This window comes from Rhagoletis pomonella, unplaced genomic scaffold, assembly GCF_013731165.1.
Source record: "Rhagoletis pomonella isolate Grant_MI unplaced genomic scaffold, Rhpom_1.0 Rhpom_scaffold_00013, whole genome shotgun sequence".
NCBI classification, from domain to species: domain Eukaryota; kingdom Metazoa; phylum Arthropoda; class Insecta; order Diptera; family Tephritidae; genus Rhagoletis; species Rhagoletis pomonella.
In genome coordinates this window covers 7110616-7135600 of record NW_023458567.1, presented here as the reverse complement: position 1 = coordinate 7135600, position 24985 = coordinate 7110616, and the positions used below count along the sequence as shown (strand labels likewise).

General features: G+C 29.4%; 1 protein-coding gene across 2 annotated transcripts in view; it reads right to left on the bottom strand.

The window, feature by feature from the left end:
- Window positions 1–24419, bottom strand: part of LOC118748682 — an 83566-nt gene extending 59147 nt beyond the window's left edge. For both annotated transcript variants that reach the window (XM_036483279.1, XM_036483280.1), the window contains exon 1: window positions 23704–24419. The gene's annotated coding sequence lies outside the window, so the exon portion shown is untranslated. The remainder of the gene's footprint in view (window positions 1–23703) is intronic.
- Window positions 24420–24985: the final 566 nt, after the last annotated feature.

Sequence of the window (24985 nt, the reverse complement as noted above, 5' to 3'; positions counted from 1 at the left end):
GCCTTGATCGAGAATCGAAATCAGAACATAACGGCACAACTTTCTTGGCAGCAATGCACATACACATACACACACATGAATACATACAGCTAGAGAGAGAGCGCACGCTACAAAGAAGTTGGCCGTAATGAGCTGCTGATGTCGTGAATTTCCCGCAAGTGGCCGGCAGCTAGCGACCTGTTTGTATCAGATGCAGCAGCAGCTCTTTCATTAAAATCGCACACATACACACAGATGCATGCATGTGATCTGAAGCGCTTAATTAAAAAGCATTAAATGCGCTGGCACGAAAGCCGATGTGTGCAGCTCCATTTCCATCGACATTGGGACACTTTGTGACCAAAGCGAAAAATATTATGGCAGCGGCGCTCATAATACTCGTTAGATAAACAGACACCTACACACACTAACAGGTGCATCAGCTGTTGTTATTGCTTTTGCTTATTTTCTTTTTCTTTAATTTACGTTGCCCCAATGCATATCGCAGCAGGAAAATCGCTTTGGAAAAGCTCGGAAAAAATGTATGGCAATTATATTTAATGGAAAACTGATAGATACACTTGCAGCCAAAAAAACAAAAAACATGCTTACAAGCAGAAGATGTTTGGAGTTATGCGCAGCAGCATGCGCGGGGCGTGGCAGTGCTGCAGCGCTTACATGGGTAATTATTGTGGTGCATGCACTTCCTGCATGTACCATGTTATTGGCGGCGGTACTCGTAGTAGATGGAGATAGATCACAACAAAAGAACAACAAGAAAATGTTAAGCTGTAAACGGAAGACTTTTGCAACGAACTTGACTGAAGAATGCCAGCTCGTTTGCTGGAAATACGCTTACGTTATAAGTTAGAAAGGTCAGGCGCTTAAAAATAGCTGATAAAAAGTGCTATTTTTTCTTTAAGAATTTAAAGATCTTTCTAGAAAACTGTACAAAATCAACATAAAAGTGTTGCATTTTGAAGCAAAAAATTATAAATTTTACGCGATGAGAGATATTAAATTTTTAAGCTAAAAATTAAAAATTTTCTACAAAAAAAAAAATAAAAAAATACAAAATTATTTTTGATAAAAAAATCGAAGTTCCAGTACGTAATATGTACCAATTGCTTGGCTTGCATTCTGGATCACTCGTCTCTAATTTAAAAGAACCTCAGTAGTACCTTTCCACCTCTGGCAGTAACGGTAGACTTGCCACAGGATGTGGCTCCGCTGTGACTGGCCTTTCGCTGGAAGGTATTGGTTTAATAGGTGACCAAATAACTAGTTTGATAAAGAATTCGAAACATAAAGTGCCGCCAAAGGAAGGCGACGCTAAATATAGTCTAAGCCTTATACACTGAGAAAAGAGTTTAGTTACGTCAACTAAAAATGTTTTTATCAACACATGTTTTGGTTATAGTTACATTATTTGTTTATAATTACCAAATCATGTGTTGCGAGGAATATATTTGGCTGACTTTTTTCTGAGTGTATCTTCGGAAGTCGCTCTATTCCAAATATTAATAAAGGGGCCCATATCTACTAAAAACCTGTTGCGTTTAGGCCAACAGCAGCAAACTCCTATGTGGTAGCTAGAAATTGGCGTCTGACACGTAAGCTGAGTCTTTACGGCCTATAAATCTATCGGGTCAGCCGCCAGAATGTAGGACAGCAAACTCTCTGAGGGCCTCAGCTCTAACGCGGTTCCTTTTGGGGAATGATACTGACACCCGGTAATTGACACACGACTCTCCACGGCTATTAAGTCGGCTGATGGTAAAATACTTTGACGATGCAGTGGTTCACGTTCCGGCCCCGAGGGCCTTTTGTGATGTTGCCAGAGAGAATTTGGTATTGGCAGTCATGAACGGGTGGAACCCAGAAGGAACTTGACGCAAGAAAATTGGAGGTCCATGTCTTTGCCTCGTGTATTGGAATGAATCCTTATCTTGCTACTGTCTTGCGTGACGCTGGCTTATACTAGAGGAGAATTAAACTGATGACCTACGCCTATGTCTCTTTTATGGCGAAAAGTAAATTTTTTTTATATAATTTTTCGAATAAATATAAAGCATTTATGAAATAAAATATTATGAATGCCATTTGACGCAAAATAAAAATAATGAAAATTTAATTTAAGAGAAATTTTAACACTACAAGACTGAAAAAATATGAAAAAGATGAAAATTCAAGAGCTTAAACTTTTTTGTAAAGAATTTAGATTTACACCGAAAAATAAACGCTTCAAAATGTAAAGAAATTTTTTTAAGTATATAAGAATTTCGTGATTGTGGGAAAATTTAATAGGAAAAAAGGTACATAAGCGTGAATTAATATATAAATAAATTTTGATTAAAAGGATACTAAATTTTTATAAAAAAGTTAAAAATATACACATTATTTTATTAAAAAATTTAACTTTTAAACTCACAGTGCACTTTTATATTTATGAGCAACTTATTAAGAAAATGCATAAAAAAATAATAAAATATTTTGAAGAATAAACAAAAATTTGTATTAAACAAACTTAAGGGATTGAACAAAAATATATGATATTTGAAAATTTTCAAAAATCATATTAGTATATATCTTAGGCTCGGGATAAATGACCTTATATTAAAAAAGTATATGTATATAAGTACAACAATTAAATAATAATTTAAAATTAAATTAGTCTTTCGCAAACAAGAAAAAAGTAAAAAAATGAAAACATAGTTTTTTTGTGGTCTTAAAATGAAAAAAAAGTTTGAAAATAGAATCTTCAGTTTTTATGTTAATTTGTATTCCATTTCAAAATTTTTTTTTTGTTATTTCATGTGCAATAACTAAGTAAGTTTTTTTTCAAGTAAGTATTTTCATTATAAAAAGTTTTCGTAAAATAAATTAGTTTTTGCATCAAAATAATAAACAAAGAATTTAAAGACTACTAACTGAAAAAAAATAATCAAAAAATTCAAGTCAAAAATGCAAGGCAAAAATTTAAATCTCGAATTGTTAACAAGTTGCTCGCTTAGGTCTTTCGTTTGCGCATGACTAAATTACATGCAACGCGCCAACCAGTGCTCCAGCAGTTCATGTACTTTTGTGTGTGTAAATGCAATTGGAAGTAGGTCAACGCTGTTGGCGCTTGTATGTATGTATGTATATACAACTATAGGGGTACAAAAATTTAAACAAACATGCATTCATAAATATGTCTGTATTCACATGCAAACGTATGCAGGTCCAACTAAGTACACAAAATATGTATGTGTACATAAACATACATATGCATATATATTTGTGCTTACATATCCGAAACAACAGAATTCGTATACTTACTATTACTAAGCGCAACAAAGTGTTTACTCTTCACAATCATGCTTTGCAGTCATTTCAGCCACGATTTTCTTGCAACATGGCATGCAACATTAAATTGGCAATGATGTTGTGTTTTTCGCAAATAAATTGAAATAAATAAATAGCCAAAGAAATAAAACAAAAAACATAAAATGAGCATCAAAATTGCTTAAACTAACATGGTGAATTAAAGAAAATGAGCTGAGAAAGCTTTAAACTGAGCTGGTCGAATTTTTTTTGGTTGAGCGCAAGTTAAATAAAGGTGAATTCAACGAATAATTGAGCAATAAAATTGATTTTGAAAATAAAAAAATGTGAATGTATATGCAAGCGACTATTGAGTTGTAAAAAGTGGACGTAGAAAATTGCACCATAAATATGTGAATGGGCTCATAAGTAATGGAAAAATTGTGTTCGGATTTTAACAAATTTATGTCCAGCTTTTATAACACTCAAAAATTTATGTCCGATTTTTAAAAGCCAACATTTGTTTTCCTGGTTATTAATTGTATGTCGTATATCGAAATGATCTAAAATCTATGTCCAACTTTTAAAAATTCAAAAATGTTTTTCCAGTTTTTAATGATTAAAAATTTATTTCCATTTTTTATAGATTACAAAAAAAATTCGATGTAAAATTTTCAAGTTGACAAAAATCTATGTGCTAATTTGATTGTTCAAAAATTAGTGTCCAATTTTTTATTGCCGAAAATTTATGTCTAGTTTTTAAGTACTAAAAATTTGTCTCTCATATTCGAAATAATACAAAATTGATGCCCAATTTTTAAAAACCCCAAAATTTTTGAAAAATTTGTAGATGACAAAGCTTTTGGCAAGTTTTAATTAGTCAAAAATTTATATCTAGTTTTTAGGTTACCGAAAATGTCCCACAATTTATACACAAGTTTTAAGAATAAAAAAATATTTATCAGTTATTAAATGAAAAAAATTGGGTAATTTTAAAATAACAAAAAATGTATGTCCAGTTTTTAAAAATTCAGTTTTTAAATTACCAAAAATGTATGCGATATTTTGAGAGGTTAAAAATAGTTTGTCCAATTTGTAAAAGCCATAATATATTTTTACAATTTTAAAGCGACTAAATATTGATGCCCAGTTTATAAAATAAAAAAAGCGTGTCCAAATTTCGAATTACCTGAAACCTAGCGCAGTTTGTTAATGACTTTAATTTATGTCCTAATTTGAACTTATCCAATTTTATGTCCAATTTTTAAAAACCCCAAAAATGTTTCTCAGTTCGTAAGTAAGTGACTACAAATTTTTATTCAGTTTTTTTAATTTGCAAAACTTTGCGTTCGGTTTAAAAGTAACAAAAATTGTATTTAAAATTTTATACTAAGCAAGGATTTACTTCTCGGTTTTACCCTATCCAAAATTTATGTCCACTTTTCATACTATCAAAAAATTTTGGCGATCATTTCAAATTTTTTAATTACCAAATATAATATTTAATAATAATAAATTTACCTCCAGTTTGAAATTACCAAAAAATATGTCAAATTTTTGAATGATCAAAAATGTGCATTTCGAAAGTTACCAACAAAAAAAAATGATCCGCTTTTGAATTTCCAAAATTTACTTTTATTAGTTTGCATTTTTCTTCCAGCAAACCACGACAAGTGCAGCTAAAAAATCACATGAAATCTAGCATCTTACAAACATTTCACTTTCGCACAGCCTAAAAACATACTTTGCAAGGCAATTAAAATAAGAAGTAATTAAGAAGCAAAGAAAATAATGTACGACCAAATTTAGTATACCTTAATTACCTGTCATTCTCTACAATTGTAATTTCGTGTACCAAAATTAGTTTTTTCCCCATTTTCTTCTTCAAAACACATATTTTTGTGAGAGACATCACTGTTGTTTTTGTTGTCATATATTTTCATAGACTATGCGAAGTAACGCAGCAACCACCAGCAAGACAATGACGCATGCGCATGAAAGTGAGACGACTTTTGACTTCGAAACGAATTCACACTGAGCACTTATACCATACGTGAGAGAAATAACAAAAAAAATATATATATATATGAAATTGATACTTTTCAGGTTGATTACTGCAGCGCTTTTTTCTGGTTCGTTTTTTTCTCATTTAACTTAAATTACTTTCCACACATTTAATTGCCACATTAAATATGCTTCAATTGTAGTTGACAATTCTTGCTTTAGGCGAGATGGTGAGGGGAATCAAATTATATCTGACAATAATCGCATTTATAGAAAATTATAGAAACTAGTCTTGTTGTCTAGTGAAATGAGAACACTTTCACAGCCATGAGTAATATGCATAAAAAGCAACGATCGCTGACTACTGATTGTCGCTGATCCGCAACGACTCATTGTCGATGGCGATGGCGATGGCGATGTCTCTTGTCAACTTTCATTGACAATATTCAAGCATTTTTTCGTTTCATTTTTGTTCATTATGGCTTACTCACCTTTCGGTTAATCTAATTTATTTTTGAAGCAGAAATAACCGAAGAAATGGTGGAAGCAGTAGCAGAAGAAAAGCGAAACGAATTAATTTAATCGCTTCTTTGCCAAAGAATGTAGCTTGTCACAGCCATTTGTTTTAGTGTACATATGTTTTTGGTATTTAGTATGCAAACCCCTCTTTGGCGGCGTGATTGACGTGCTTGTCAAGCCTGCACCATTTGTTGTGACTTTCTTTCACCTCGTTGCTAGTTGTAGGTGTAGTAGCGCATGCGCAGATACGAGTTGTTCCTATAAATACAATGTCTAAAGTGCTTGCAACACTATTAGGTGGCATTCCACAACGAATTGTGGGTGGATGTATGAGTGTGAGTATGTGTATTAGTGTGGCGCGATAGCATGCTGATGACCTAATTTACTCGCTGCATGCAATGTTGCACTGAGCACTCGTACTTAGTAAAGTAGTGCCGGATATTGAGGTCAGCTAAGAACAGCTCAAGTAGAGTCGGCAAAATTAGCTTTGTAAAGAAAATCTACCAGTTCAAGATTTTTTCATATTATATCCGAGCTCAAAGCGATGCGCAAGTAAATTAAAGGGTGACATGGATGAGTTTAGTAAGTTAGCGAAGTTTTCAAAGGCAGAACGTATCAGTACATAAGCCTTATGCAAAGAAGAATTTTCCTTTAAATTTTAACCAAATTTTTTTGAATAGGTTAAAAAAAATAAAGTAATATTCTGTTTTGGGGAAAAAAGGAAAATAAAAGAAACTTGGTAGATGGAAAAAATAATTTTTGTTTAAAAAAAGGCAACAAATTTTGTTTTTTTCGAAAAATTCTGGTTTGATAATTTAGAAAAAACTAAATTTTTTATTCTTTAAAAAGAAAAAAGAAAAATGTTTTGGTGAAACAAGAGAAATAAAAAAATATTTTGATTTCGAAAAAAGAAAACAAAAAATATTGTGATTTTGGAAAAAATAAAAATACTACTTTTTTGGAAAAAGAAAAAAAACTATTTTTTTGTTTGAAAAATGGAAAAGTAAAATTTATTTTTTTTCTAAAAATCTGATCTTATTATTAATGTTTTTTAATTCTTATTTATATTTATTCCGGAAAAATCTTAATGTTTTGCTCCTTAAAAAGAAAAAATATAAAATATTTTTTTAGCGAAAGAAAAAAAATTAAAAAAATCATTTTGATTTTGAAAAACAGAAAAATATAAAATGCTTTGGTTTTAAAATAATATTTTTTTGGAAAGAGAATTTTTTTTTTGAAAAATTTAGATTTGACTATTCTATAAAAGTGGAATGCTTGAAAAAAAAGAAAAATAAAAAAAAATTGTTTAGTTAAACAAGAGATACTTATAAAACTAGTTGATTTTGAAAAAAAGAAAAATTAAATATGTTTTGGTTTGAGAAAAAAATAAATAAAAAAGTGTTAAAAGGGGTTTTCACAAATAATGGAATATTTTTTTTATCTAATATATATTAGAAATATTAAATCAAATAATATTTTTTAAATGTATTATTTAAACGCAAAAAACGAGAAACTCATAAACATGTTTTTATGCAAAAAAGTTCTGTTTTTGAAAACGAGAAGAAATATGAAATAGTGTTTTCAGAAACAACAAAAAAAATATATATCTTGAAAAAACTAAAATATTTTCTATAAAAGAAAAACAAAAGGAACAATTGTTTTCTTAGAAACAAAATTAAAATAATTCGGTAGCTACTGCGATTTTATACAGAATTAGGTAAACAAAAATAATATATATTCAAATTTCTATTGCACGAAAAAATTTAAGAAAGTTTATAAAATTGCATGCATTAAAAATGTGTCCGCAAAGAGGGTTTTTATGCTTAGAGAAGCCAAAAATTGAAATCGGGAATTTTGCAAAAATGTCGTCTCTTAACATAAGTCGTTCACTCACAATGGCCAACTAAGTCTCTGAGTAGAAATATGTATGTAATTTTCCCTATGCACGCTCTCCTAAAAGTAACCTACTACTACTAACTAACAGCAAAGTGCGTCAAATAGAAATAGCGAAATATTTCCAAATGTTTAGCAGACTTTTTTCGTGCTGGACTGTTTGCCCGCTTTCTACAAACCAAATCTCAACTCTCTCTCTAAAAAGTACACAATTAAATTAAATGACGCCACATAAAAGAATCTAAGAAATCTGTTATTTTACAACAAAAAAAAAAATGCGACAGCCGGCGGAACCAAAATAGTTATAGAAAATCACCGTGCAAATTAGAATAAATACAGCAACAAATGACAAATAATAGCTCACAAATATAAGAAAATTAACTAAATAAAATTGATATTGAAAAAGTGGGTTAGAAGGTTGCCAACCGAAGACGACTCGCCGACAGGCAGCATTGGCCATCAAACCAACAATTGCTGGCACATTTAGACGCACCAGAAAGTGTGCTGCTGCTGCTGCTGTGGCCGCGCACTAGCCAACTGGCCTGCTCCAATGCCATCAATACGCGGCGCGGCGCAAAGACAAACCACAAAAAAAGGCAAAACAAACAATGACTAAAGCGACTGAATGCGGCGACTGACAAGCGTATGGCACGACCAACACGCTGACGCGATGGGACAAAGCGAATTAACAGTAAAATGTGATACGATTTGCGAGCATAGAGAATTGATTTCATATGGATTTTTGTGCTTTTATAAAGCTTTAAAAAAAAAAAATTCTGAAAGGTTTGGGCAAATAGTTTCACAGCAATCAATAGAAATTGTGCTGAAAAAAAGGCAGCGAAAATATTGCTTTATGAGTATAAGCGTTGACAGCGCAATAAATGCGGCTAAGCGGATTAAACTAATAGAACAACAATGGCATTGACATGGAAAAAGAATGCTATTGCCGCCGGGAAGTGTGAGTGAGGCCAATGTTGAGAAGGAAGGTGCGTGTGACTTGGGCGGAGCAAGAGGTGAAGTGAGTACATAGGTGAGAGGAAGCCAGAACCTAAGCGCGTCATATGCAAAATGTGTTTAAAATGATTTAAATATGAATTAAAAAGAAAGCAAATTACAATAAACTTAATAAAAATATTGCTAATTATGTACCGCAAAGCAAATGATTCTACACTTTATGCTAACAAACAAATTATGATATTGCTCTTAAAAGCCAATAAAAGCTCATAAAAGCCCATAAAAGCTTATAAAAGCTCATAAAAGCATATTAAAGCCAGTAAGCCGACATGAACAAATTGCAAAGAAAAGATTCCATAAACAATTTATTAAACGTACTATACAGCGTCGGCCAATTTATGGGAAAGAATGCATGAAAATCACGAATGAATTTTAAAAGTAGACAAAATAATTTAGAAAACGCTAAAAATGTAAACAAAAATTAAACGGTAGTGGCAATAAAAGCGTAAAAGTCGCACATACAAGACAGTGTTAACTAAACAACAACAACAATTTTAGAGGAAGCGCAGACTGAAAGCTGATGGCAGTGAAGAAAAAGTAAAATCAACTAAAAAGTGTAAATATTCAGCAGATAAATTTAGAGAAAAGCAGCACAGCATGCTGAAAAAAGTGTGTCAAATCTTTTTGGTTGGCCAGTTGCAAGCAATTAGGGTAAGCGCGCAAAGTTTTTTCATTGCGAAAAATATTAATGAATGAATTCATTAATTAAGAAACATATCGCTTATTTACTTGAATAGTGTCATAACTAAAAATGAAACGATATAACTGTGGCAGTAATTTCTGCATACTCAACTCAAAATTTATATTTTTTATATTATGACACTATTGAAGTGAATGAAACATATATTTACATATAATTTTATTATAGCAGTACATCTGTATGTATTTACCCACTTGTAATTGCTTTAAGTGTCCAAGCATCATTAACGGCACTCGAAAGTGTTGATCCACATTTAGATGAGCCCAAATATTATAATTAAGCAAACACTTGAGTGTAGTGTTCTTCAAAAGTGATTGAAGAGAATAAAAATTATAAAAAACGGACAAAACTGTCAAAAGTTAGAGAATCAAAAAAAAAAAAATAGTTAACCAATAAGAAATTAAAATAAAATATGTTTAAAAAGCAAAATCTTAAAATTTAACTTCAAAAAGAGTTTGCATGAAAACAACCTCAAAAATCTTAAATTTAAATTTTAAAAGCCAGTTCACAAAGGCAATTTAATTGAAAAATGATTTTTTTATTTGAATTTGATATAAGAACTGACAGAAAAAAAAAATTTTTCACTTAAATTGCTTTCTTGAAACGGGCAGTGAGTACAAATACATAATTACATGCTTTTTCTAAGAATTTTCTTTTTAATATGTAATAAAAATTCGGTGCACCGGAACTGATTAAACATTTCATTTTCATTTGGTTTTTCAAATCTAAATTTTGAATTTACAATAAACTAAATTTTTCCTATTTTTAAGTTATTATTTCCTCACCAACTTTATAACCCTTCTCTGCAATATTAGAAAATTTCTCTCCATAAACCAATCAATTACATCTTTAGTCACTAATTTGAGAATTTAATCTGATATTAAAATAAATACCAGATCACAACAAATAAAAGTAAAAGACCACAAAAACAGAAGAAAGCGCCAAAATGGAGAGTAAACACAAATCCGCCAAAAATTAAAACAGTAGAAAAAAATAGCCAATCATCCCAAAAAAGGTAAAAACCAAATCGAAATTCAAACAAAAATAATAATAATGCGTAAAATAAGCAAAAAAAATCCAAAAAGCGCTAAATCACCGCAAACCAATTTGGCAAACACTTTCGCTCCCAAGCGTCTGAAGTTCAATGGCACAGTTGCCGAAAACCAAATATGATAAACGATAAATGTGAAAAACAAAAACCAATTACATGGCAAGGCACAAGAAATTTATTTGGCTAAAGGTGTGCATGATTGCAGCAAGAAACGGAATAAGGAATTAGATGAGCAGAGGAAAGCAAAAGTAAGCAACAAACTATTTTTGTTTTACATTTAATTTTCTAGTTTTTGTATGAATAATTTATGTTAATGAAGTATTTGGCGGGTCTTTATGATCTCTTATTGTGGTTTTTGTGAAGTATTGTTCATCCATTACGTGGCGTACGTGTGGTAAATTATGTTCAAAAATCGAGAATGAATTTTGTTGTGTGTTGTTTTTGTATTTGATTTTTTTTTGTATTGCATTTTTTAACACCCTTTTTAATAAAAAAAACTTCTCGATTTAAAAAATTATGTGTAGGCATCTCTGTTAAAAATGTTATCTCTCGATTAAAAAAGTCTGTGGAGTCAATCTCTATTAAAATATTATGGATATTTTTTTAAGTCTGTCAAGGCAATCTCGATAAAAAAATTTTAGATATTTAAAACAAAATTTGTCGATTTAAAAAGTCTGTGTAGGCAATCTCTATTAAAAAAATATTGTAGATTTTTTTTAAGTCTGTATAGGAAATCTTTTTTTAAAAAATCTTCTCTATTTCTCCCTAGGCAATCTCTATTAAAAAAAAATATTATAATTTTTTTTTAAGTTAGATATGTTAAAAATACATACAAGATATGTGGAAAATTTTAAAAATTCATTTAAAAAATGTAGAGAAAATAGTAGAACTTAAAAGTCAGGAATAAATTGTGTTTTTGAGAAAGGCGTTTTTGGTATGGGATTTTTTGCAATTTCAAAATATTATTTACAAATTAAAAAAAATTATAGAACGGATTTCTGGAAATTTGCGGTTATTTAAAAATAAAATAAAACTGAGTTGAAAATTTGGGAAAAAATTTAATTTTTGAAAAAGTTTTTTTTTGCAATGGATTTACTGAAAATTTTATTTGTTATAGAAAATTTAGTTGAAAAATTCATTTATTTAAAAAGTATAGCAAATTTCTTTGAAAAATCAAGACACAATTCATAAAAAAAATATGGCATATTAATTTGAAAAATTGGAAAAGTTTTGTTTTTGCCAAATTGTATTTTTGGTTTGGAAGAATGAATTAGTTTTTTTTTTTGTATAGTCAAAGTGTCAAACTTACAAATTTCATATGAAAAATTTAACGCGATTCGTTTTTTACCTATTTAAGCGCTTACATGAATCCTCCATTTGCTTCAAAGTTGTCTTTCTTTTGTTTATTTACTACAAAAGTAATTTAGCTCTCATCACCTGTCCACACATAATATAACCAATTTATTTTCTTAAGCATTCCACAGCCTACATACCCTAGTCACACTCCAACTCTCTCGCTCACTCCCCTCACTTTCTCTACGGCTCTGAAGTGCCTTAAAATTACCAATTTTCAGCAAATGACCAAAAATTTGAAGACTTCGCTTCTCAAACTAAAGCAAAATAAGCCAAAGCTAAAGGCAACCACCAACCAACCACAATGCATGCACTCATGCACACAGGCATTTGGAGCTTTATCAGCCTCATCAGTTCGGCGCTTCGTCAACAGCAACATCAGCAACAAATTAAGGTCAACGTCGAAGCGAGTGCATGCAGCAATAAAGCCAACGCCGACTGGCCAGCAAAGTTTAAGTGACTTATAAAGCCACACACACACACGCATGCATATGTCAGTATCACACAAATATACACAAACACATAAACAAAAGAATAAAGTATTGCAGTAAATGAGCTGTTGTTGTCCACAGCCTGCCTTCACTTTCAACTTTTCAACTGCACTTTCCAACCGCATTTTTTGGTCATTTCTCTACAGCGTTTTGTTGTTTGCTTTTTTCTGAATTCTTTTCAGGTGAATGTTGGCACTTATTTATTAAAATTTTTTTATGTTCATATCCACATAAATGCATGCATATGCCTGTATGTATGTATCTTGCTCTGTCCGTGTTTGGTCATTTGCCTTTGTTAGTTGATTATCAGAATTTTCTCTTCTCATTCACAAATGCTGTTTTTTTTTGGTTTTATGTTTTCGCTTTTTCATTTCTATTTAAAATTTAATGCTTGCACTTTTGTGATTTCTTTTAATACTTTGCTACAATAAAAGCGCATTTAATGTCCGTTTTAGTAGTTAACTTACATTGGCACCGCTATTATGATTTATGAGCTCTTTACCAGTAAAGGTTATTTATTGCATTATGCATTTCTCTTCTGTTCGATAATAAAATCAGCACTCAGCAATGGTCAGTAAGAGTACTTTTAGTGGGTTCAAAGGGCGTGATTTTAAATGCTTACAAATAATTGTGAGAAAATTTTCTTCGTTTGTGTAACTTTCAAATTTAGAATGGGTCTATATTTTTTCTTAAAGGCAGTTTTGCGTAGAGAATTAAAAACTAACATGGAACAGAGAAAAGTTGCAATACAAATATAAAAATGAAAATTAAAAAAAAAATACTAAATGTTCCGGTTTTTTTAATGGATTAAATATCAAAAAAAAACTACTAAAAAATTGTTTTTAACAGCTTGAATAATATTACAAAAATCTAAGTAATTTTGATTGAGAAATTAGAATAAAAATTTAAAAAGTCCGAATTTTTTATATAATTATTTTCTTAAGAAATATGTTTTTAGCAAAAACACCGAAAACCCGTGATAAAGACTAGCTTTTAAAGAAATTATTTGTAAATTTTATTTTTTTTTATTTATTTTTTGTTTTTTAATTTTTTTTTATTTTAGTTTTGTTTAATTAGTTACGAATTTGTTTATTTAAAATTTTTGTTTTCTAAGAAATATGTTTTTAACTAAAACGCTGAAACGCGTGATAAATACTAGTTTTTGTAGAAATTTTGTGTAATTTTTTAATTAAGTCTTTAAACAATTTATAATGAAATAGTCGAGAAAAAAAATTGTTAATTGCAACTTTTTTTTTTAAGTTAACACTCTTTTTCACGAAATACATGCTGATTTAAACTTGACGCAAAAAAATTAAGTATAAAAGAGTAGAAAAAATGCATTAGAAATTCTTAGACCTGGCAACTCTAGTCTTAAATATGAAGACACTATATTTTTAACTTCACGATATTTCTTATAAAAAAAAATATCTTGTTAGCTTAGAATGAAAAGTTGTTAAATACATTTTTACAAATTTTACAGGCGAGGAAATCACTCCTTGTAAAACTCTATACCAAGGCAAAAGGATTCGATGCTTATTAAAATATTTCGTATAATTTTGACCTCATTGCATTTTCGGTGCCTCTTTTGGACTTATCAAATTTTTCTTTCATTGAATATAAACGAGAAAAAAGGAACTACCTTACTTCCTAAGTTAAAATATGAGTTTTCATAAAAAGTGGACTTAGAAACTTTTCACTCCATGCTAACAATATTTTAATTTGTAGAAATTTTTCCCTTAAAAACACAAGGGAAATGAAAGCTGGGGTGAAGCAATGATTTATTGTAGAAATTGAAAATTATTATTTTTTATTCGAATATTTTGAAATATCAGATTTTAATTTTACAATATTTTCGGAATTGCAGATTTAAAAAAGTTCAGGTTTTACAGAAAAACTGACAATTATTTATATACATAATTTTTTTTTTTTGTTAAATTAGCATTTCAGTAGGTAGGTATGAAAACCAGTCTCTGTTAAAAAATTATGTTTCAAATTCCACCAGAACTTAAGTAAATAGGAAACTCGAAATCCAACATTAATTTCTTATTAACAAAAAACGAAATTTTCGAAACGTTTTAAATGTTGGCTTACATATTCTAAAAAATTCTAAAAATGTTCAACCATTTTTAATGTAAAAAAATTAAAAGTAAAGAAATTTAAGAAAAATGGTGTTGGAATTTAGGTTGAAAAACTTGTATACCAATAACATATGATGATAAAAATATGCTAAAAGGAAATTTCAATAATTTTTCTAAAAAATAAAAACTATTAAACAAAAATTGTACCTATGGTTAGAATTTTGAAAATTATTAAAAGTGCTTAACCGTTTCTTAAACTATAAAATTTTCCCTAATACAAGTTATGGGAAGTTCACGAGAAAGATACAAAAATTGATTGGTATAATAGTTAATTGGTTTTTTTTGTATTCTTTATTGATTTTTACATGTTAAAAACTTTTGCAAATTACTATTTTCCAGAAATTTCGAAAGATTTGCAGTTTTGGTGATTTCTAATGTGATGAAGTATTTTTCAATTAAGACTTAGTTAAAGACGGCAAACAAGCAAAAAATTAACGTAAGTAAAAAATATTTAAAATATTGTTTTAAAAAGTTTTGGAAAATGTAATTTTTTTAATCATTAAAATATAAATTTTTGATATCAATTTTAATAAAAAACAAGTAAGCAAAGCAAAAACTCTTTGTACCAATATTACAAAGTTTAATTATTTTTTTCACAAAATAAATTTTTTTTAATTTACTAATTTTTTATTAAAAACCTTTTTCCAAAACAAGAAAATGATTTGAATAACTCCAATATTTATTTTATTATACAAAAAAACTTATAATTCTCTTACTGCCTTAATTCCCTGCATATTTCAATTTCAAATTGTTTTCCCTTTAATCAAGATATTTTTATGGGCTGTGATTACAAAAGGAATACCATAACATAGCATTACTGCCACTATTTTCTTTTTTATTATTAGCCATAGCAAGCTTTCTATTAAATTTATGCCGCTTTATGATAATAATCTGCTTGCAGTCTAATCAAAACTATTTAAGCGCATTCTCTAAATTTCTAAAATTTCAATTACAAGGGACACAAACATATCACAAATACACAGCGTTAGGAAAATCTAAAAAGACAATTTTACAAAGAAAGACGCTAAGTTGCTAAGCGCAACAACAATTCAAAATCACCAAAAACTCTTAACTTTTTTTTGGTTTTGGAAATGTCACGCAGCGCACAGCCGGCAAACCGGCCATCAGCCCAGCTAGTTATGCAGCAAGCTGCTAGCCAACCGGCTGAGCATGGCAACTATTTCGGCATTTTCCAGCAGCGTACAATTCTAAATATCGATACAGCAATGCAGCTGAAGTTGGAAGTCCAGTTTGTTGTTACTTCGCCCAGCTTTTGTTGCTGCTCCTTCTTAAGCTTAGTATCGTTAGAAAATTTTGTACAATTTTTCACTGTTCGTATTTGTTGCTACCTCATGAAGAGCTCACCAGCAGCAGCAGCAGCAAGTAAGCAACAACAGCAGTAGCTTTCTCGCTTTAATCGCTTAATGAATTAGGTGACCATTTAGTGCTGCTAACGGTTGACTGCTTTAATGACTTTTGGGGAATGACAGAGTGAAGCTGATAGCTAGCAGCCAGCAGGCAACTTAGCAGTCGGGCGACCGGCCACTCATTCGCCGTATGGCATTGTAATGATAGCACTAACATACGCATATACAGGCACAGAAATAAGTATATGTATTTATGTACATACACAAACAGGTAAGTTACGGCTAATTTTTACTGCACTGCATGTGACAGCCTTTCTTATTCGTACTGCAGGTTCTGGTTGCTTCTTCTTCAACTACTTTTTTTTGTTAACCTTTCTTTCTCTTCAATCTTTTTCACGTTCTTGTTTATTGCTGTCTCTGGCGACTTACGTATACTCCGCGGTTAGTTTCTTTAGTGGTGGCTATGCAATGTGATTGCAAAAAAATTGATAAATTTTGCTTTTTAATATTTTGCTAAATTGTTTTAGTAGCTTAATTAAGAGTTTAGTACAAAATATGAGAAATTTCTTATGAACTTTAGCTGTTCTTTGTTATTAGTAAAGAAATGTTGGCAGTATAACCTAATTTTGGAAGAAAATAATTGTTCAGGAAAGCAGACTAATTAAAAATCCTACGGGAAGGGAGTTTCTTTATGGGAGGTCGTCTAAAATTTTTAATGAATTGATAAGTACTAGAATAATTACCTTTTTGTACTTTTGCACAATTGGTTATTGGTTGAGAAACAATTAAAATTACCTTTAACGTTATTAAAAGAAATACCTTACTTTGTAAAAAAATTATTTACCTCCACATTTCAGCAAGTCTTTAGAAAAATATGAAAAATAATTACAAATTTTTGAAAAAGGCAATAAAAGGTTCTTTTTTTGCTGTTTTAAATTTTTCTATTTTTATTTTAAAAACCTTTAGTATCTGAGAACTTTTACAACTTTGTTTTTATTTAAATTTTGACTTTTAAAAATAATAATTTGAAAACTAACAGCACTCGCCCCATGGCAGACAATGACAAATCTCCGAGTGTATTAATTTTTTTTTTAACAATTTTGATTTTTAATTAACAAAAACATCAAATTATTTGAAGTTAAGGTATAGAAGAAAAATTTCGAAGTATGTTTTACTAAAGATATCTATGGTTTGTCATTGTGAAAAAATATAAAATTAAGAATAAGAAAATAGGAAGCTGAAATATACATATGTAGTTCGGCGGAAAAATTAAAAAATCTAATTTGAAATTAGAGAATAAAAAATTTAATTATTATAACTTCCGCTTGCAAATCCTGTTTGAAGTTCGACATACATATATAAGACACAATTTTACAAAAATCAAAAATTATACTCAAGAAAAAAAGCTGGAATTTTTAGGTTTGCAAATAAAAAAACAACAATTTTGAAAAAATTACAATAATATTAAAAAAAAAATTTTTGAAATTAAAGTTTTATTTTTTGTTAATACCGTTTTTAATAAAATTTGCTAAAAATTAGTTAAAGGAATAAATAAAAATATCTCTTGCACTTAAGTGTTTTTGTTAATTTTTTTTAGGTGATGTTATTAAAAAATGCATGAAAAAATTAAGAAAGGAAGAAATAAAAAAAAAAACTGTCTAATATCTAATAAAAGAAACAATTTGCAGCTGATCCACAAAACAAACATTTAAGATCATGTATTGATAGTAAGTATGAAATGTTAAAAAAAACTGTTATATAAAAATAACTGCAGAACTTCTCCCAAACCTGAAAATTTTGGATTAATTCCTTTTGAAATTAAAAAGCTACTCGCTAAATTGGAATTCTAAATTTAAATTTAAAAAATTATTTTTGTAAAATTAAATTTTTTAATTGTTATTCCTATTTATTTCAAACCACTTTTATTTTAAAAACTGAAAATTCTAGTTTTTAACTTAATTCAACATGTAATTAAAATCAAAATTAAAAAAATATAATAATTATACCATTTTTCTTCCAAAATACTAATTTTTATTTTATAACTCAAATTTTGTTTCTGTAAATTCTGTAATTCTTTAAAGAAGAAATTTCTAATTTTTTACGTTAAGAATACACGTTATGAGAACTTTTACATTCAGAAAGGCCTTATAATAACAGAATAATATAAATAAAAACAAGTAGAAAGAAAACTAATAGTTATTTCAATACTTAAGTAGCACTATAATAAATATTGCAAAAAAGCAATTTAAAAAATAAAAATTTTAGTTTCAAAATTATAAAAATGTATTAAATCTCAAAATTTTGAATCGACTGCTCGGGAAAACTCGCAGTAAATCACAAAACTTACAACGAATAATAATATGCAATCAGAAATCTTTAAAAGTTAATGGAAGCCAATAATTTTTGATTAACTTTTGTACAAAAATTCATCTTAAATGTCAAACGTTAACAAATGAAAAATTACACTGAAGATGGCACAACGCCGAAGCGGGTTTGTCTATAAGCCACATTCGACAAAGAATGACGGAAAAACGTTCTACACAGACAAACCAGTGTCCAGCAATGCCACAAAAAACGTGTCATGAAACATGTCATCGAAGCACCGTTGTCATTGCGGTGCTGCAACAAGTGATTTCCAGTTTTTTTCTTGTAACTCTTTCTTATGAACAGTTTTCATTTTTATTTCTATTTTCCTTTCCGTTCCTTTCTACTAATTAAAATAGTTTTGAGGGAAATGTGCTGCTATGTACACATGTATGAACTGTTTAGAGCGGCATACCGTGCGACAGTTATTATTTCATAAGCGTGCATACACACACATACAAAAGTGCATGCGAATGTATGTAGAAATGTGAAGGCACATAATAAAAAAATTATTACTATTTCTGTCACTTTTATTTGACCAGCAGTCAATGCACTGCGCGACACTGGGACTTCACTCTGCTTATTTTTGTCCGTCTTTTACGTTGAGTGCTAACTAACCAACTGTATAGTGTTATAGAGTGTTCAGTTAACGTTGAGTTTCATAATTAAGTGGCAATATAAATTTAGAAGTCCAACATTTTGTAGTCACTGCCTGCAATGTGGCATTGACGTAATTGTTGGTATAAAGGCACGAATTTGGTAGCCACTTTTTATGTCTATGCAGGTAGAGGATAGAATGGATTTATGTATGCATACATATATATGCGGGTGTATGTGCTTAAACGTCTACGTATATACACGTATTCAGTTGCATTATAATTACCGTAGTCCAAGTGTAGCTATCAATTTTGTATGCGTTCTCCTGGCTGTTCTCGATACTAATTTAGTTACAAGCGATTATGGCGCACGCGTTGCGCTGCGCACTTGCACTCACTCAAACATTCACACACACCCACATGGCATTGATTGTGCAGGTAGTTAAGAAAAAGAATAAAAATAAAATAAAAAAATCCATATAATATTAACACAAAGCGATGAACAATTTAACTAAGCAGAACAAAAGACTTAGGTAACGAACCTGTCCGCATATGCGTGGCAAATTATTCTACTTAGTTGTACATATATGTATATTAGTGCAATGGCAGTAGCTTAGTCTACTGTTAAATGTGGTTAACATTGTTGTAAATGTTTTTTTTTTTTAAATTTACTTATAACATTATTTGTAGTAAATATGATTACGCCGCAGCGCGCCACTGCATCTCAAGTGACGCGCAATAAATCGACTTAATTGCCAAACGGTTGCATAAAAAGGGTTTGCTAATTTCTGCGTTTATGCGGCTTTTTACTGATGAATTGCAGTTAATTGATATGTAAATGAATGCCTTAATTATAGAACGGTAAGTTGTGAGTAGCGCCTGAGGATGTTTGAACGAAGATAAAATTATGAAAACCTGGCTGCAACAAAACATATATGAAGAAGCTAGAAATCTGAGAAATGAGCTTCAGAGATCGCGCTTACGGTGAACATTTCTAAAAAACACTGGATAATCATTTCTGCGGAAAGTGATTGCTATCAAGGAAATACCTCGATATAGGCTAAAGGGGATTTTAATTATATAATTCACTATCGCTTACAACTAGGTATTAAAATACTTTTTTGATCTAGAAAATAATAATTTTCTTTCTATTAGTATTCATTTAAAGTAGTTAAGAAAAAATTATCCAACATTAACGAAATTTAAAAAAAAGTAAAAATCCATAAAATTATAAAAATAATAAAAAACCTGAACTTCTTAACAAATTTTTAAAAAATTTTACAAAAAAATTAAAATAATGGAATTTTTCAAATTTAATGTTTTACAAACGATCTCCAGAGGATATTTAAATACAAATAATGTATTTTCATGTGTTTTAATACAATAAACGCCCTGACGTCGAGCCGGCAATAAAAAGGATTATTTGATTTCTTTTATCTTTTTTACTTCTTTTTTTTCCACGAAAGCGATTTCAGTAAAAAATGGTTTTTCTTAATATAAAGATGGACAAAAGGGGGAAAAATCACGAAAACAATTCCATTGAAAAATTATAATTTTTTATTTGAATTTAATATGAAGATTTACAGAAGGGAAAAAATCATGTTTCCCTTAAATTGCTTTAAAGAGTTTGGTTAGGTTAGCATTTAAAATGGCACAACTTACAATTAAATTTTTTAAATCAAGGCTTGTGGTTACATATTTTTACTAGAAAATGCAGAAACAAAAAAAAAACATAATTTCCTTTATCAAAACATGTTTCTTAGGCCCCTAATAAATCGCAATATACAATTCAAACCGTAATTATTATACTTATAGGCCTAAAAACCTAGAAGGGCTCTCAGCACGAGCTAACTCTTATTTAGCAGATAGCTTTCAGTTTTTGTACGATGGAACTTCAGTTAGCTAACCAACATGGGCCCATGGAAACATCCATGTTCATTTATGGTATTTCCACAAACAAGAAAATTTCTATAAAGAAATCCAATTTTGTAAGTTTTCGCAATTTTTGTAATTTTACTAAAGCAAGTGGATGTTCAGTCAAAGTTGCAGGCTTTTCGGTATTGAAATAAAAACCTTAAAACCAAAAGGTCGTTCTAGAATATTTTTTTTAAGTTATTGCAACTGCCCATGCCTAAAAAAAAAATTATTGTGGATATTCAGGTTATTTAGTTAAAAATTAGTATTATGTAGTGTAAAATAATAATTATTGTGGATGTTCCCACTTGTCTGGATATTCAGGTTATTTAGTTAAAAATTAGTATTATGAAGTGTACTTTATTGTTGTAAACCTAATATAACACCCACATTAGTATTTTTAAAATTTATAAATAGTTGTACTTCCAAATTTTTCAAATTCCTTTAATTGAATCGTAAGTAAAATTAAAATTTTTTGATTTTCGATTTTTTTTTAATTTGTATTTTCTTTTTATTTTATTATATGTATGTATTTGATTTGATTAAATTTAATTTAGTTATAATGCTTATTTTGTTTAATTTTTTGTATGTATTTTTTTATTTTTATTGCATGTCGTTTTATTTTATCTTATTTCAGTTAACTTTTCTATTTAATTTTTTTCTGCTTTATTTCATTGTATTTTAATTTATTTTATTTTATTCATTTTTTATTATATTTTTAATTATCCAATTTAATTTATTTAACTTATTTTTTTAAATTTAATTTTAGCTCATTCCTATCATTAAACAAATAAATATTTCTTGAAGTCACTGCTTTTTAAATCAATTATTTTTCTCTTCACTTCAACCTTTTTTAATTTCGCTCCCTTTTCAACTGCCAGCTGCATTTGATTTTCTCCCCATTTCGCCACCTGGAGGCAACATTTTCAAAGAATCACGCGCCTAGCGTTTCTAATTGCAGTCCATTGCAATCAAGTCTTTCTACACAACGCATTTAAGTAGTTGTGCTTGCTTACAAAGGATTATCATGTACATACATATGTATGTAGGTATATAAAATCATATATATATTTATGTACCTTAATGAAGGTATTATAGTACATAGAAAATAGTCAGAGCAATGGGCATGCACTATGTGAAGAATGAAAAGAAAGAATAACAGTTAAAGGGGAGCCAACACATGGGGAATTATTTTTCTTGCTGGCAACGGTCATGGCTTTTCTGAAATAAAAAAGTTTACTTACAATGGACAACAAATTTTATAAAAAAAAATATTTGAAAAATATTAAGAGTGAATACTCAAATTTCCTTCGAAAAAAATAATTGAATACATTTTAGAGAAACTTTCGTGGAAAATTTTTTTTTTGAAAAAAATGATTTAAAAGACAGAAGAAGACTGGAGGTTAGATCTTTAACAAAAGAGTTATATGCATTATGTAATTTAAGAAATATTTATTTTTTTTAGTTAAAATTTGCCCACTTTATTGTCAGAAAAAAGTTTAGTTAAGCAAGAAATATTTAAGCAAAAAATAAAACAGACTTCAATTCGCATATAAAAATTTAAGAGTACCGTTAATTTCTTCACGATACAATGATCAGATCTAAACCAAATTATTGTGGGACCACCTCTGAGTTACCACCTTTCCTTTAAAAGTGAAGTCGGTTAAAAAGTGAGTGCTTTTACTATTAAAATTTTATTTGAATTAGTTAATTGATATCAGGACTATTTTGTTTAATTAATTCAAATTGTTTACGTATTTTTTAAAATTTAATTTGATTATCTTAGTAAATTATTAGGGCATGCAAAAATTCAAAATTTTTTTTTAACAATTTTTTTTAGAAAAAAATATACAAATGCAAATCTATATAACAAAATGAATGTCTTTAGGAAGATATACTTAAAGCATTTAATTATTTGGTTTCTAGACATCAGGCCATACATTTCATTTTCAATTTCAAAAGACGTTTTTAGTTTAACCGTAGTTTATTTTAAAAATTTTATTTTCGGAAAATATGTTTTACTATTTTACTTTTAACTTGTCGAATTTGTAAGAAAACTATTGTTGGATTTTTTTTATAAACTTTCTTTTTATTTTCGACTAATTTATATTTTTTGCTTATAGTTTAAGAAAAAAAGTATGTGAAAATAGTAAAATTGTTAAAAATTCCATATGGATACACTGAAGTTGATTTCCATTACTTAAAAATATATTTTTCCCATTTAGATAGTAACCTTTTCAAATAACATTTATTTAAAAAAGTGGGCTTGACATTTTTTCAGTAGCAGCCTAAATTATTAAATTCAGAATGAACTTTTTCATAATGTTTTTTTTTTCTAAAAAATAAAAAGCATACTTGTATTGTACAAGTTGTATAGTATATTGAAATATGGATCAGCCCATAAAAAAGTTTGTATTTTTATTTCGATAATGCACATTCTATTTTATTTTGTATATATATTTTTATCTAGCATTCAAACATCTTCTGAAAACATTTCTCCATTTGCAAAATTTTCATGAAAAAGTAAAAAAAAAAAACGTTTGAAGTTTGTGCTAATTGAGTAAAACATACATACATTTTTCTTTCAAACTTTATTTCCATAATTTTCAAATTTTTTATTAAATTGAAAAACAATATCTTATGCAAAAAGATGTATGGAAATTGGTACCGGCGCTAACGAACTTTTTTTTATGTTCATTTCAAAAATGATCGTTTGAAATTTTACCTTTTTTAAGGTATTCTTATGCAATTTATTTACTTAGGCTTCATTTAGATCAATATATAACCTTGATTTTATTTTAATTCATTTAATTTAATTTATTTTTATTTTATTTTTATATTTTTTTTTTATTTATTGTTCAACTGCTAAGTTTCAATTTTATGTAATTTTAGTTTTATCTAATTTTATGTATCGGTTTTAAGTAAATTCTAGCTGAATTATTTCTTGGATATAGGAGCCTTAATTTTAGATTTTTTTTTTAGTTTTGTTTTTGTTCTTTCAATTCTTCACATACCTCTTAGCACTTTATTTTAGACAGCACGATCGTTGATTGTATCCAAGATGAGTATATATCCAGCAGGTATATTTTACCCACTTAGGCAGCTAAACAAGTTTTTTTTTCGTTTATAATCACTTTTTTGTAAATTTCGAAAACACTTGAAATTGTTTAAGAGCTAATTAACTGGCTTTTGGCAAATCAAAAATTGTTGCGTAACAATTTGTACAGATTTACTTGTATGCTTGACTTGGTAGCAAGGATGCAGCACTTCAGTTATTTTTCTAATATTTTTTTTGTTGGGTATGTTTTGCTGCTGTTTTTCTGCGTTTAACACTTTTGATATTGCATAGATCAGAAAAAAATGTATTGCATTGTATGTATTCGTATTTTTTTATTAACTTCGAAAACTCGTCAAAGGAGTCCAGATACCGCTGCGTTAATCAGAGTATTTTATTTTTTCACGACAGATTTTGCAAACGGTGATAACTCGCCAAAAAGCGCAATAACACAACACAAGCGTACAATATAAATTAAATATTTTTACCGTTTTTGTATTTCAAAAGCTCAGCGATGACAACTTTTGAATTAAAATTTTTTTATTTTCTTATTTTTTTTTGCTTAGCACTGTTTCAAAGTGTTTTCATTCTCCTTTCCAAAGCACTCTGAATGTGTGTGTGTGTGTGCGTGCATGGACTTGCAGCGAACGTTGGCGAGCGTTGTTACCACATCAATTGCATCATGGGCAATGACTTTGAACCTGTAAATTTGCCTCTTTTATGCTTTCTTCAAAGGTCTCCAACGACGACGACAAGGAGCCACAGTCTGGGAGGCAGTAAGTTAGCAGCAAGTGAGTTGCCCCAAAATAGCAATTGAGCCAAGCGGTAGTACAATTTATTAAGAAAAAAGTCCAACTAGAGAGAGCAGCGCTCAAGATAATAAAGAAGAAGAAATGGCAGAGGCAGAGTTTTTGAGCTTGCCGCTGGGCAAGGAGAAAGCAGCGGAGAAGTATGCAGCAGCATAAGAAAGTCTTAAGACAAGCAGTGGAGCACAAAGCCATGAAGACTGCGACAAAAAGAGCGCCCAATTCTACAAAGGTATGAGAGCTTGAGAGAAAAAATATTTTTTTTTTGTTGCTGCATTAAGAAAGCTAGCGGACTAAAACTTAAGAAATTATGGATGGAGCTGAGGCCACTAAGAAGCGCACACACAAACACATGCACACACATCGAAGCTAGGGCAGATACGCTTTGTGTGTGTTGGGTGTTGGAGCCGAGCAATGAAAAGTTGGAGCGGCAGC